This window comes from Paroedura picta, chromosome 4 (genome assembly GCF_049243985.1).
Source record: "Paroedura picta isolate Pp20150507F chromosome 4, Ppicta_v3.0, whole genome shotgun sequence".
Taxonomy (NCBI): domain Eukaryota; kingdom Metazoa; phylum Chordata; class Lepidosauria; order Squamata; family Gekkonidae; genus Paroedura; species Paroedura picta.
Window position 1 is genome coordinate 43,646,332 of NC_135372.1, and position 14,688 is coordinate 43,661,019.

At 48.6% G+C, this 14,688-nt stretch overlaps 1 long non-coding RNA gene across 1 annotated transcript in view; it reads right to left on the bottom strand.

The window, feature by feature from the left end:
- Positions 1-1,772: 1,772 nt before the first annotated feature.
- The window catches only part of LOC143836767 (uncharacterized), a 191,083-nt gene continuing 178,167 nt past the window's right edge, over positions 1,773-14,688 (bottom strand). The window contains exon 4 of the long non-coding RNA XR_013230720.1: positions 1,773-1,845. This is a non-coding gene — a long non-coding RNA (uncharacterized LOC143836767). The remainder of the gene's footprint in view (positions 1,846-14,688) is intronic.

The following is a 14,688-nucleotide window of genomic DNA, read 5'->3' on the forward strand; positions in this document are numbered from 1 at the left end:
GAATTCCCAGCAATGGCCAGGCTGTTTGATCTTCCAGGAGAAAGAGATGTCACAGAGGCTGACTTCTCCCTCACCAACCTCTCTTGAGCCAGTAGAGCACAGAAGAAGAAGAAGCAGCAGCAGCAGCAGCAGCCACTTGGTAGATCAGGAGAGACAAAGGAGCTCTGCTTGGCTTCTCAGCAATGGTCAATGTTAGATCCTGGAGTGGATTCCTTGCAGGAGCAGAATAGACAGGCTGATGGGGAAATAATAAAACATCTACATCTGTAGGAAGATGAACATGACTGTAAGGAGTGACACCTGGCCCTCAGGAGCTGTCAGCAAAAGGTGCAGATAAAAGGAGCGTGCAGAGCAAGGCTTGATATGAAAGCAATCTTGCCTGCCAACCCTCTGTGGGCTGACCTGTTTAGCAAATGAGAGCTATTCCTTGACCTTGGTGTCTTGTCCCTGGTAACGTGTGCTTGCTCCTCTGGGACCCAGACCCCTCCATCCTGCCTGTTCCCAAGCCTTGGAACTGGACCCTCAACCCTCCTATTCTGAATCTTGGACTGGACCTTTAGATATCCAGCTCCACACCAGTTTGTAGACTTTGCTCCTGTGTATTTCTGAACTTGTTGTCATTGTATTTGTGTATCCAAAAAACCCTAGAAAGAACAACAGTGCCACGCTTAGCCCTGAACACAACAAACAGGTTTCTGTAGATACAGGCTGTAGGCTTCTACAGAACCAACAGATTTGCAGACAACTGTACTATTTGCTTGGCTATATATTAACCCTCCCAAAAGTAAAAGTGAGATGAAAACATTATGGAGATTAACCCACCCACCCCTAACATTCAGAAGACTGCTATAACACTGGCTGGTCACCCAAAAAAGATAATGGAAGTACAGTGGGAACCTGAAGCAACATCTGGAAAGGATACCATGAGTACCGCAAGAAGAGACGGAGAGTGGAGAGGGGAAAAGCAGCAACCGACAAGAAGGGGGAAGAAACGGAAGCAACGTTAGAGGCAATAAGTCAAAAGGGTAGAAAAGCAGAGATGAAAGCAGCTAGGGGGAAGTGGAGATTGGCCAGTGTGAGGAAAGGGGCAGGAAAAGCAGGAACTGGCCTGGGCGTTCTCTTGGGTTCCCTTTTTGTGTGCACAAATGTATCATCTGGGTTCAACCCTCATTTCTTCCAGCAAGGGAAAACTTCTTTGGGGTGAGAGAACACTGTCCCTGAGAATTTAATTCCAATTGGACGCAAGGAAGTTGGGGAGAATTTATACACAGGAATGTGTTTCCTAAACAAGAGAAATGTCATGCCAGCCTGGGCTGCGCTGCCGGCTCAGGTGCCAGAGGGTGCTCTGGGGGCTGCAGCCAACCCAGGTGTGCTACCTGGGACAAGTACTCTCCCGGAGCCACTGGCAGATCCAGTCAACCCGGATCATGAATGCATGGAAGTATATTAACCATTGCATCCGAAATGGGCCTGGAATTGATAGGAAAGATACTCCCTAATAATCCAAATAGATGGAAACTTCCTGTTTAGATTTTACCTCAGCAACAAAATTAGAAAGGCACCTTTCACTCTCCCCCCCCCTCACTCCCATTGGCAATATGGAGCTCATAATATTGACCTCCCTTACTTAACTGTTACAAGAATTCCTGATGTAATGTGTGTAAAGTCCTTGAGATATTTGAAACGTCCCAAGTGAAAGCTTCCTATGATCATTTTGTTTAAAACATTCTGATAAAGTTCAACTTTAACATTAGATTAAGCATTTTCTTACCTTAAAAAAAATCCTGTGACGGCTGCCTCAGTTCTTGGAGGGAAATTATTCTTGCGTTCCCGTTGTAATTGTTTCTGTCAAGGAAATGAAAAGTTTATAGATGTTTCACCATGTACCTTGGAGAGCATGTAACCTTGGAGATATGTGTAATGGACCTTTGGATAATGGAAATTCAGCAGATAGCACCTAAAATACTACTGGCCTACCCGCCACAAAAGCTACATTCATTCCAGAAGAAAGACTTGCCCTTGGCAAAACAATTTTCCTACATTAATGTTTATAAACAGCCCAGGAAACAAGGCATCCTTCAGAACTGTCACATCATGGTTGATGCTAAATTTTCTGTCATTTATGCATGACAGAAGGTTATGTTAATGTGGTATGCTGTCTTGTAAGGAGAGCCCTTAAAATAACTAAAATAAATATTAAATACTGAGCATTTGATCTTGAAATGCCTGTTAATATGATGGATAGGAGTGCAGGGAGGACTGGCCCACAGACCTTTGGGGTTGGCAAATTCAACTATACATTCTCAAATGTGTCTATCACTTTTATAGGGACACTGTTGGTAGAGGACAAGTATGGTAGGGTGGTCTTTCTCCCACTGAACTGATTTCTTTGTCCCTTTGCAATGATTTATTTAACCTTATTCACATGGATGAATAACAGGCATTTACATGACAGCCAGCTTGGTGTGATGGTTAACAGTGGCGGTCCCTAATCTGGAGACCTGGGTTTGATTCCCCACTCCTCCACATGAATCCAGCTGGGTGACCTTGGGCCTAGAACAGTTCTTTCAGGGCTCTCACAGCCCCTACAACTTCACATGGTGCATATTGTGGGGAGAGGAAGGGAAGGCAATTCTAAGCCTTTCTGAGATTCCTTCAGACAGCGAAATGCGGGGTATAAAAACCAACTCTTCTTCAATGATACTAAATAAGAGAGCCAGTTTGGTGTAGTGGTTAGGAGTGCAGACTTCTAATCTGGCAAGCCAGGTTCCATTCTGCACTCCTCCACATGCAACCAGCTGGGTGACCTTGGGCTCGCCACGGCACGGATAAAACTGTTCTGACCGAGCAGTGATATCAGAACCAATTCTTCTTCTTCTTCTTCTTCTTCTTCTTCTTCTTCTTCTTCTTCTTCTTCTTCACCTTTGGACCAGTCATACTTTCTCAGCCTGGCCAACTTTTCAAGGGTTGTTGTGAGGATAAAACAACATGCTGCCCGGAGCTACTTAAATAAAAGTTGGGATAAAGATGAACTGTATAGACCAGTATAGATATTATTCCATTTCCATAAACGGTGGTCAGTTTTCAGCCTGTTCATATTGATCAATGAATAAATCCCCCAATCATGGGGATTAAGAGGAGTAAATCGCTTCTCATCATCCCAGTTCATCATCAGCTTTTCCATTTGCAGAGGGTGGGGTTCAACTTCAATGAGAAAATGAGTAGATTTCTCAAACTGCAGTAGAGACCATCAGGCTCCTGTGTATTCCTCAGTCACACACAAGCCGCTTTTCATAAGCACTTCATCCATCAAGTATGCTGGCGATTCCATCCAGTGGGCTTCAGTATGTACACGAAATTCTCCTGGACAACCCCCGTCTGGAGTGATCCTCGGGACTGCTTACATGTGATTTCGGCAGCTGAGAAGACTGGCTCTTAGAAGTGCTTTTTATGAATCTGAACTTGCCTTATGTGGGAAATCAGGTTTAACAGGAGCTGGATGTTGCCAGGATCAATGCTGAATACCAAAATGGGTCTGAGACATTTCTCTACTCCCCCCACCCCCTACAGACTCACACTTCTGGGCAGGGCTGCTGTGCCTTTCACTGTTGCATGACAGGTAGAAACTGACCTGGAGAAAGTTCTGTCTTGCTCAAGATGGGAGGCGCGGCTGCCGGGGGCTTCCTGTGAAGCGCCTCTTGCCGCGTCAGGCTGCTGACCAAGGGAGCCCCCGGTAGCCGCGTTCCGCACGACTGCCGGGGGCTCCCATGCCTAGCGCCCGCTGTATTTATTTTACAGCGGGCTTGATTACTAGTAGAGAAAATAAGGGCATTCCCTAAAGACAGGGAATTATGTACAAAGATCATGTTCCTAGCCACATTTGCTGGAATTTGTTATCCTTTACTAGCCATGCGTGTCTTTTAGGGAAGACAGGTTCAGAGGACATCGGTACATGCCAACGTTTCAGTGGGTCTGCATCTAGGATGAGTGTTGTGAAATGGATCTACAGAATATTTCACTCAAATATAAAGAGCTATACAAAAATGAACACAGCCTTAAGAAGGGATTAGAAAAATTCCTGAAGAACAGGTCTATCATTGGCACCTTTAAGACCAACAAAGATTTATTCAAGGCGTGAGCTTTCGAGTGCAAGCACTCTTCCTCAGACTATGAACTGACTGCCCAATGGTCTTAAAGGTGCCACTGGACTCTGATTTCGTTTTGTTGTGCTGCTTCAGACCAACATGGCTACCCACTTGAATCTGTAATATTCAGAGGCAGTCCGCCTCTGAATCCCAGAGTCAGAAAGCAACATCAGGGGAAGGCCTCAGCCTCTGTGTATCCCGTTGTTAGCTTTCCAGAGGAACTGGTTGGCCAACGTGTGAGTGAAACGGGATGCCAAAATGGACCACTAGTTTGATCTAGCAGAGCTCTTATTAGGTTTTTAGGTGTTTCATCGCTATTTTCAGTGAAAGTAACTTTGGGTATTGCAGACTGAATCTCTGTTTAGGATTGCTCGCTCAATGACCTAAATATACAGTATTTGCTGGCGTATAAGACTACTTTCCCCCCCTGAAAAACATGCCTCCAAGTGGGGGGGGGGGGTCGTCCTATACGCCGGGTGCACTTCAGTTGGGATAGACATAGCTGCCCATAGTGGCCCATAGTACTGTAATGTAATGTAACAAACTCAAAATATTTTGAGTGGAAACGTTCGGGGGTCGTCTTATACACCCAGTCATCTTATATGCCGGCAAATACGGTAGTTTGTATGCCAATGACCTAAATATAGTTTGCATGATGGTGTAAGTGAAATAATTTGCGTCAATGCCATCACTTGTACAAATATTCTCTCTCTAAGAGGTGCTGCTTCAGCTTGCACAGTCTCTTGTGAATATGGAACAAAACTAAACGGGTACAAAATTCACTAAGCTTTTGCGATAGTAAAAGTGCAAGTGGGATTTATTTATTCCGAGGTTACAGGCATGCACCCTACTGGGGGTGCATTGATGGAGGATATCGAAGGCCTGTCGGTTGTGTCAGGATGACCCACCGGTGATACTCTTTTATTTCCTGTGATATGTTATTGCATTGAGGCATATAGACATTCATGCAAAAGTTATTACAGTTAATCATAATTGCTGTAATGCTTGGTCATTTAAATCAACATTAGTACCGTCAGGGGGTATCCCTGAAGTGTTATAACGGCTTCCATAAAATTGTCACATATCTGAGGCTGTTCACTGGATTTGATTACAACTGTTTATCTTAAAAGGATATTTTACGTTACCAAAATGTCAGCTAAATGTAATGTCTTTTATAAATTTATCCCACAGCTCTGTAGTTATGTCTTGTGTTCTTTCCCCACCCCGAATGACTTTGCCACAGACAAGGAAGAGATGCTGCCAAGGTCGTTAATGGCCCCACCCAGGCAAGTTACAGAGGGACTGCCCTATGCACTCTGCAGGGGTGGCTGGGGGCCAGGGAGCTGGCCAGCCCCTCTCTGAATGGGGAGAGATGTAGCTTGGCTCCACCCCTGCAGGATGCAGAGTGAGTTCCCTGTGCACCCTGCAGGGATAACACGGGGGCCAGGAAGTCACCCAGTGTCAGACGCACAGGAAACTCACAACAAAACTTATTCAAAAGAAAAGAGTTTTATTGATTAGCACTATACGCATTGGACTGAAAGTCAAATCTGACCAGAGGCCAGATTTGCCCCAGCTTATCAATACATTTCTCCCGCCCAAAACTTGACAGTTCCCAAGGAGGGGGGTAGGAGAGAAAAGACATGTGTGTTAAAACAACAGGATTCCATTCTCCCAGCCTTGAGAGAGGTGACAACAACCCTGTGAGCCCACAACAAGATAAAGGTTAACATAACATCACTACTCTACTTTATAGCTTACAAACTACAAGGCCAGGACAAGCAGGCGCCAGGCCAATCAAGCAATATAACTGACATGGAGGAACTCAGGCTAATTTATGACAGAGATTCTACAATCCTGACATCCCTCCGCATTAAAACTAACTCACTCCCCCACCTAGCCGGCATCCACCGGGCGAGGACAATCAGGGAATGCTCGATGGAAAGCCCGGAGAAGGCGGGGCGCCTTCACATTCCCAGCCTCAACCCACTCCTTGTCCCCAGAGGGGAAATCTTTCCAATCGACCAAATACTGGAGGCGACCCTTATGCATACGAGAGTCTAAAATTTGGTTAACTTCATAGTGGGTGTCTTTGTCGATGTATATCGGCACAGGCGTAGCTGGAGGAGGGTGCCATTCATCCGGGACGGGAGCTCTCCGCAGCAGGCTGGAATGAAAAACCGGATGCACATTCCTATAAGTCTTTGGTAACACAAGTTCCACAGTTACAGCATTTATTAATTTAACCACTTTAAATGGGCCCACATACTTTGGGCCAAGCTTCTTGGATTTTTGTTGACACCGCAAATTCTTTGTGGACAAATAGGCCAGATCTCCCACTTTCCATTCGGGTGCAGGTGCCCGTTTTTTATCTGCCTGGGCTTTATAGGCCTGTTTCGCCCCTTTGAGGCTGGCAACTATCTCCGGCCATCCTGCACTGATGGTAGCTGCCCACTTATTAATGTCAGGAGCTTCGGTGGAGCTAAGTTCCCAAGTGGGTGCTGCCACTAAATCAGTCCCATACACCACCTTGAAGGGGGATACCCCCGTTGAGGCGTGGGCCCCATTGTTATAGGCGAATTCAGCGAGTGGCAATAAGGAAACCCAGTCATCTTGCTGATGATTGATAAAACAGCGCAAATATTGCTCCAAGATCTGGTTGACTCTCTCGGTCTGGCCATTAGACTCGGGGTGATAGCCTGAGGTGAGGGCTTGTTCTATGCCTAACAACTTCAGGAGCTCCCGCCAGAACTTGGCAACGAACTGGGGGCCCCGATCCGTCAGAACACGTGTCGGGATCCCGTGCAGACGTACCACGTGGTTTATAAACATTGAAGCCAATTTGGCTGCAGTAGGCAAGGCCGTGCACGGGATAAAATGAGCCTGCTTTGAAAAAGCGTCCACTACCACCCAAATGACGGTTTTTCCTTGACTGGGAGGTAAGTCCGTAATAAAGTCCATAGTGACATCCGTCCAGGGCCGAGAGGGGGTGGGCTGGGGCTGCAACAACCCTTTTTTCTTTCCCCCAGCAGGTTTTGAGGTGACACAAATGGGGCACCCTTGTACATACTTTTCCACATCCTTGCGCAGAGAGGGCCACCAATACTGTCTCCTGACCAGGTGCAGAGTTTTCACAAACCCAAAATGTCCAGCTGTTTTAGCATCGTGGCAAAGTTTTAAAACCTCTCCCCTGGCCGCGGCCGGGACAAAAAGCCTCTCGCCTTTGAAAAAGAGCCCCCCCTTCTCAGTCAGATCGGGGCGGAGGGAGTAAAAGTCCGAGTCCTGTGACAACTCCTTCTGGACCCAACCCCCTGGAATGGGCGTTACAGACTTCGTGTGGCTGCGCGTCACCGCGGCCATCCCCAGTTGGGCGGGGGTAAAAACTGTATCCACCAATGGGTCACGTTTGCTGTTGTACTGGGGCAGGCGCGACAGGGCGTCTGCCAGAAAGTTCATTTTGCCGGGTAGATGTTTAAGGGAGAAGTTAAAACGAGCGAAAAACTCCGCCCATCTCATCTGTTTAGCCGAAAGCGAGCGGGGCTGCTTGAGCGCCTGGAGGTTTTTATGATCCGTCCAGACCACGAATGGCACTGCGGACCCCTCTAACCAATGCCTCCAAGTGGAAAGAGCCAATTTGACTGCGGCCGCTTCCTTCTCCCAAATGGCCCAGTTCCGTTCCGCCCCAGAAAATTTCTTTGAAAGATAGGCCAGCGGGTGCAATTTCCCATCCTCCCCCTCTTGGAGGATCACGGCCCCCATTGCCACGTCCGAGGAATCCACTTGCACGGTGAATTGCTTAGTTGGGTCAGCATGGGCTAGCACCGGCTCGGACGTAAACAACAATTTCAGTCTGTCAAACGCGTCCTGGCATGGGGGAGTCCAATGGAGAGGCGCCCCCGGACGGTTAGCTGTCTTTCCCCCTTGTTTGGTTTTCAACAAATCAGTAAGAGGCAACGCCACTTTGGCAAAATTGGGGATAAACGTTCTATAAAAATTAGCGAACCCCAAGAAACTTTGTAATTGCCTCCTAGTACGGGGGGGGTTCCCATGCCAACAAGTCCCGTACTTTGCCCGGGTCCATTTCAATTCCTGCCTGGGATACCCGGAAGCCCAGAAACTCCACCGCATCTTGGTGGAACTCGCATTTTGACAGTTTGGCAAACAACTGGTGCTCCCGCAAGCGGCGGAGCACCTCACGGACCAGGTTAACATGACTCTCAACATTTTCTGAATACACAAGAATATCATCAATATAAACCAACACCCCTTGGTACAATAAATCATGCATAATTTCATTAATCATATTCATGAACACGCCCGGAGCGCCGGCGAGGCCGAACGGCATTACAGTGTACTCAAACTGCCCCAGGGGAGTGTTAAAGGCTGTCAAATATTCATGTCCCTTCTTTATCCGGACCCGGTAATAGGCCTCCCTTAAATCCAGTTTCGTGAAGATTCGCGCCTTCCCCAAGTGGCCTAATAAGTCCTTTATCAGGGGAAGCGGGTAGGCGTTGCAAGTGGAGACTGCGTTCAAACCCCGGTAGTCGGTGCACAAGCGCAGTGAACCGTCTTTCTTTTTCACAAAGAGGACCGGGGCCGCCAAGGACGATGTGGCTGGTCTAATAAAGCCCCTCGCCAAGTTTTTATCCAAAAATTCCCTGAGCTCCGCCATTTCCCGCGGGCTCATGGAGTAAAGCTTGGCTTTGGGGAGGGGTTCCCCCTTCTTCAATTCAATTGCACAGTCAGTTTTACGATGGGGAGGAAGTTGGTTGCACTCCACCTCCGCGAACACATCAGCAAAGTCCCGATATTCGGGAGGGAGCGCTGCCCCCCCGGATACCAATGCGGCCACAACCCCCGAGCGCGGGGGACTCCGCGCCCGCGCGTGCTGCTCGCAAGCGGGCGAGGTGAACTCCACAGTCCCTTCTTTCCATTTCACTAGGGGGTCATGTTCCTTCAGCCAATCCAGCCCCAACACGCAAGGGAAGGCAGAGTGAGGGGCTACCAAAGGTTGGATTTGTTCCCAATGTTTTTTTATGTCCAAGTCCATTGGGCGCGTTTTTGCCGTGGCTTCCCCTCCGGGAGCGCATTTCCCATCTAATTGGGTGATTGGCAAGGGTTCTTTCAACGGCACCTTTCCCACCCCCAAAGTCTCGGCCAGCGCCGGGCTTACTAAGGATTGAGTGCACCCCGAGTCCACGATACAACGGACCCCCACTGTTTTCCCCGACTTGGGGTTGGAGAGATTGGCAGGTAAGAGCAGCAAGGGGGAATCACTCACCGCGCGTTTGCCCCTGTTGGCGGCCTGCTGGCGGGGCGCCTTTACAGCAGACCGTCCTCGTTTCCCGACTGCGCCTCGGCTTGGTCCTCCTCCTCTGGCTCGCTACTTTCCTCCGAGTCGTCCACTGCCGGTACGGCAGCCACAGGCACCAGCAGGGACTTGGCACTTTTCTTCGGAGCGGCTTTCTTGGTGGGCTGAGCTTTCGATGGGGGGCTAGTCACGGCTCTCGGTGTCGATCCCGCTTTTGACGGGCATTGCGCGAGAAAATGCCCCGCTTGACCGCAACCCAAGCACAGCCCTTTCGTCATGCGCCGGGTGCACTCCGTCGGCTCCAGCTTCGCACGGGGCTTGACTTTCGCCGGGGTGGAAGTCTTCGCCACAGTTTTACCCGCTAAGACCTGAATCATCGAGGCCCGCTCCAATCGATTTTCCATCTCGCCAGCCAGTTGGACCCACCCGTCGACGGTAAGCGGGTCTTCCAAAAGGAGGCATTTGTCAGCCAGAGTGGGATCGAGGCCCCCCACAAACGCCAATACTCGTTGGGGTTCGGTCCAGTCAGGCACCGACGACGCCAGCTCCTTAAATTCCCTGGCATACTCAACCACTGACAATTTTCCTTGCCGGTGAGCCCTGAATTTCTTCTCTGCCGTCTCCCGTTCGAACGGCTCCACATACATCTGGCGCATGGCTCGCAGGAAGTGGTTGTAATTACGGATGGCTTGGGGATGATACCGGTACAAGTCCAGGAACCATTTGGCAGCCTTGCCTTCTAGGGCCTGCCCCACAAAACGTACCCGTTCGGCGTCGTCATGGAACGTAAAACCCATGTCCATCATGTAGGCCTGGAGATGCACCAGGAACGTAGGAAATTCTGCGGGGTTCCCCGAAAACTTAGCCTTGAATTTATAGGTGCTCCGCATCTCCACTCCACGGAGGTGGGGGGGTAGGCGCCCTGGGCCCCATTCCGCTGGCGCCGGAGCTGGGACCTGGGGCCTAGCACCCCGGCCGATGCCCCGTCCTCGTCCCGCCGCCACTCTCGCTCGATCTGCCACCCTCGCCGCCTCTGCTGCTCGCGCGGCCGCCGCCGCTGCTTCTCGCGCCGCTGCAGCTGCTGCCGCCTCGGCTCCCGCAACGTCCGCCGCCGCCGCCGCCGCTGCCGCTGCCGCCGCTGCTTCAGCGTCTCCGTCCGCGCCGTCGCCTCCGGCTCCGTCGCCTCCGGCTCCGTCGCCGCCAGCGCCACCCACGTCCTCTCGCTCCTCGTCTTCGTTTTCCCTTTCCCTCTGCGCTCTCGCCCGCGCCGCAGCCTCCGCCTCGATCTCCAGCTGCGCTCTGGCTCTGGCCACCGCTTCAGCATCCGCTGCTGCTTGTGTGTCCGCCATGCCGTGCTCCCGCAGGGCAAGCCCACCGCTCGCTCTGCGCCCGCTGGTATCGTGTGCACCACCACCGAGCACTTCCTTCAACAGGCGTTGTGTCCGGCGTTTCTCCTCCGGATCCAACCGACCCGAAAGGTCCTGTAGCCAGTTGGTCACCCTGTCCAGCTTGTACTGCAAGTCCTGCGTCTCACCCACAGGCTCCAGTCCGTAGCTAGGCAGTGCCAGGTGCTCCGGCCACACTTCGTCCCCAGTAGGGCGGTCGTACCTCGACAATCGCCTACGCTGGGTGACGTGTCGTTCCAAAAATTCCTCGGGCCCCGGGGTTGTCCCCGAGATCGCCCTCAGCATGCCCGAGCTGTACGGCCCCGCACTGGCACCGTCGCCCTGGGAGAGGTCCCAATCCAGGCCCTCTCCCTGCTCAAAAAAAGTATGTCCCTCGCCCTGCATTTTCGCAGGTGAAAGGAGTTGTGAGATTTGACTTGATGTCAGACGCACAGGAAACTCACAACAAAACTTATTCAAAAGAAAAGAGTTTTATTGATTAGCACTATACGCATTGGACTGAAAGTCAAATCTGACCGGAGGCCAGATTTGCCCCAGCTTATCAATACATTTCTCCCGCCCAAAACTTGACAGTTCCCAAGGAGGGGGGTAGGAGAGAAAAGACATGTGTGTTAAAACAACAGGATTCCATTCTCCCAGCCTTGAGAGAGGTGACAACAACCCTGTGAGCCCACAACAAGATAAAGGTTAACATAACATCACTACTCTACTTTATAGCTTACAAACTACAAGGCCAGGACAAGCAGGCGCCAGGCCAATCAAGCAATATAACTGACATGGAGGAACTCAGGCTAATTTATGACAGAGATTCTACAATCCTGACACCCAGCACCTTTCCCAATGGGGAGTGATGCTACCCGTCTCCTTAATGGCCCCACCCCCACAGGGTGAAGAGAGAAGCCTCTCTGTGCTCATTCCCTTTAAACTCTTCCCCCAAGTCTCCACCTAGTGCCTAGTACATTCTGGCTGCAGCAGGCTTTACTTCTAGTATATATATGTTCATTGATATTTTATTTTTTTCATAATTAGATGCAACTTTATCCATAACCAGGTGAAACCAACATTTCTTAACCACATTTCTGACCAAAATATTGCCTTTGTTTCTTATTTACTCATTTATTTTTAGATTAATGCCATGCACCTCCACATTGCTTTCACGCTCAGATTTCTTATCAGATGCCCATACTATTTTTTATCCTTTTAAAGATCTGTCCAAAGAAAATCAGCATTGGACCACATGACATTTTCACTATCTACAGTTTTCCTAACCATTTTGCATATGTCTTGCCAGTTCTGTTTTCCAGCTGGGACACATTTTCCTTTTCTGTTTAAACGTAACTACCATTGATCTGTGTCTTCTTCTCCCCGTCTTATATGTTCTGTCTGGGGTATAATAGCACCTATACAAGAGTTTCAAACCATTGTCTTTTATGGCAACATCAACTGAAGTACTCCAATGCATATTCCTGGGTTATTTGATGGCCCGGTCTGGTCAACCAATGTTTCTCAGTGGGTGTCAATATATAACCCCAAGTTATATAAACCCACTTATATACCCTCCCTTTATACAACAGAGAAGTACAGGGTTGCCTTTTCTCAAAGGATTTAATCATTCTGCTACAGTTTTAGGGGAAAGAAAACAAGGTTGTCTAGCAGAACATCTTCCAGAATCCTGCACACATTAAACCCTGTGCAGATTAATCAATATTCATTTATCAGAATAATCAGATATCACATGCAGTAAGCCATATGGAAAAAAACAGCAATTAGATCATGCTATTTGTTTGTTTTACGTGCTTTCATGCTGTGGTTTGCTTTTATTGGCATATTGTATGTGCTTATTTTATCTTGTCTTGATTGGTTTTCTTGGCATAATTTGTTTTATTAACTTTTATTGGCTTTGGTTTCGGTTTCTTGTTGTAGTTGTGAGCCTCCTTGAGCAGGGCTGGAGAGGTAGCTTTCAACATTTCTAAATAAATAAACTGATATTGGTGGGGACATGGTCCTTTTCTTTAGACACAACTGGCTACAGTGACAGACATTCGACTATGGAATTGTCCATAACGCATCCCCTATCCTGCATTAGGTAGAGGGGAGGGAGTAGTAAAGTGATAGTAAAGATGCTAGAGGGCTTAGGGTTTGGAGATTTGGTGCAAACTGTGACAAGACACGGAAATGAAGGGATTTAAAAGGCCTTTATAGAGTGTGATATAATTTATGGATAGTCAATATTTTCCTTTTCTTTCAAACGGCTGAGTCTTACTGAAAGCTAAATGGAGAGTGCTTGGCAAGGCATCAGATGTTCTCTGATAGTGCTACACTTTTGTGCTGAGCCAGGAGCAGGTGCTTTTCCTGTATATAAATGTTTGATCAGGTTTTTCTCCACTGGCTATCACGCATTATCGAACCAAATAGCCACCTGCTTGAAAGAGAGTCAACTGGCATCCATGAACAATTGAAAGGCGAAATCCATATTGGTCTAGTCATTTCATTTTTACCCAAACAGGTATTTCATTGGCAAAGACACGGACCTTCTTGTTGGGTTTCAAGTCAGAAGAAGGTATTAGGAGGAGGGAGGAGAAAGATCCAGGATTCAAATGATCAGGTTGAGTTGGCTCAAATATAACCCTTCGGTGAGGAGGTGCTACTGGCCTCAGTCCTGCCTCCACTTTGGCCAGACGGTGCTTGTTGTTGTGATGTTAGATAGATGTGAGCTTTGAATATAAAAACCACAAATGTAGTAAAACATATCCCACAAATCTATTCTTAGTTCTATACTAGTTCTCATTCTATCTTAAGAAGCACAGGTGCACGAACATAAACACATGCATCTGAAGACCTTTTATTATGTGTAAGTATGGTTACTGGGCCTTCTGGAATTATCCTTACTTCATGCAAACTATACTTTATTCCCAGAGAGGTCAGAGTTGCAAAAGCCCCCACTCATTTCTTTAACATTGACAAATCTTGGGTAGTTTTGTAGACAGCTGATCATTTTACAGTGTTAAAAAAATAATTCAAGTGTACTCATTCTGAGTGGTCCATGGGCATCTATTGCCATATAATTTTGAACTGAAACAAAGTTATACCCATTTCAGTATGGAAATTGGATGGTCCTGTTCACTACCAAGGGAGACATACATCCCAATCTGGGTTCTAAAACCTGCCTATCAAAAACTCAGAGTGCACATTGACTAGTGTGTAAGTCCTACTGAACTTAGTGGGATTTACTTATGAGCAAATCCCTGCTTCCACAGAATGCAGCCGCTGGGCAGGCCCCCTCCTGGGCCTGCCGTGGATGAGGCCCTCAGTTGCCCAGGACTAAGGAAACACAGGAGAATCCATATTCCCTGAGCTGCTGCAGAGGCCAACAGGGCGTGTTATGCAGCTGGCCTGGGTGAACAAGGAAGAGATGTGTCTTCCAGGCCCGGTTCCTCCCTGCCTTATGGTAAACCAGAGGGGGCAAAAAATGCTCCAGTTGGTTTCATGGTGCTTCACCATGCCACGGGGCAGACCAGGACATTTTATTTTTATTTTGCAGAAAGGTTGGTTTGCATTCCACATAATCCCACCTTCCTGCAAAATAACGGCACCACCCCCGTTGGCCTCCCCATGTGGTGGAACCATTCTGCCGCCGCTGTCATTCCTGGGGGACACATTTCAGCGGGACACGATGTGTCCCGCTGAAATGTATCCCCCATGGGGCAAATTTTGATACCGGAGCAGAACCGCCATTGAAATGTGTCCCCGGTGGGGATATAGAATTCTGTGGAGTATGTAGCTCCGCAGCAACGCATTGGTGGCGGCCTGGTTTGGCTGCCATAGT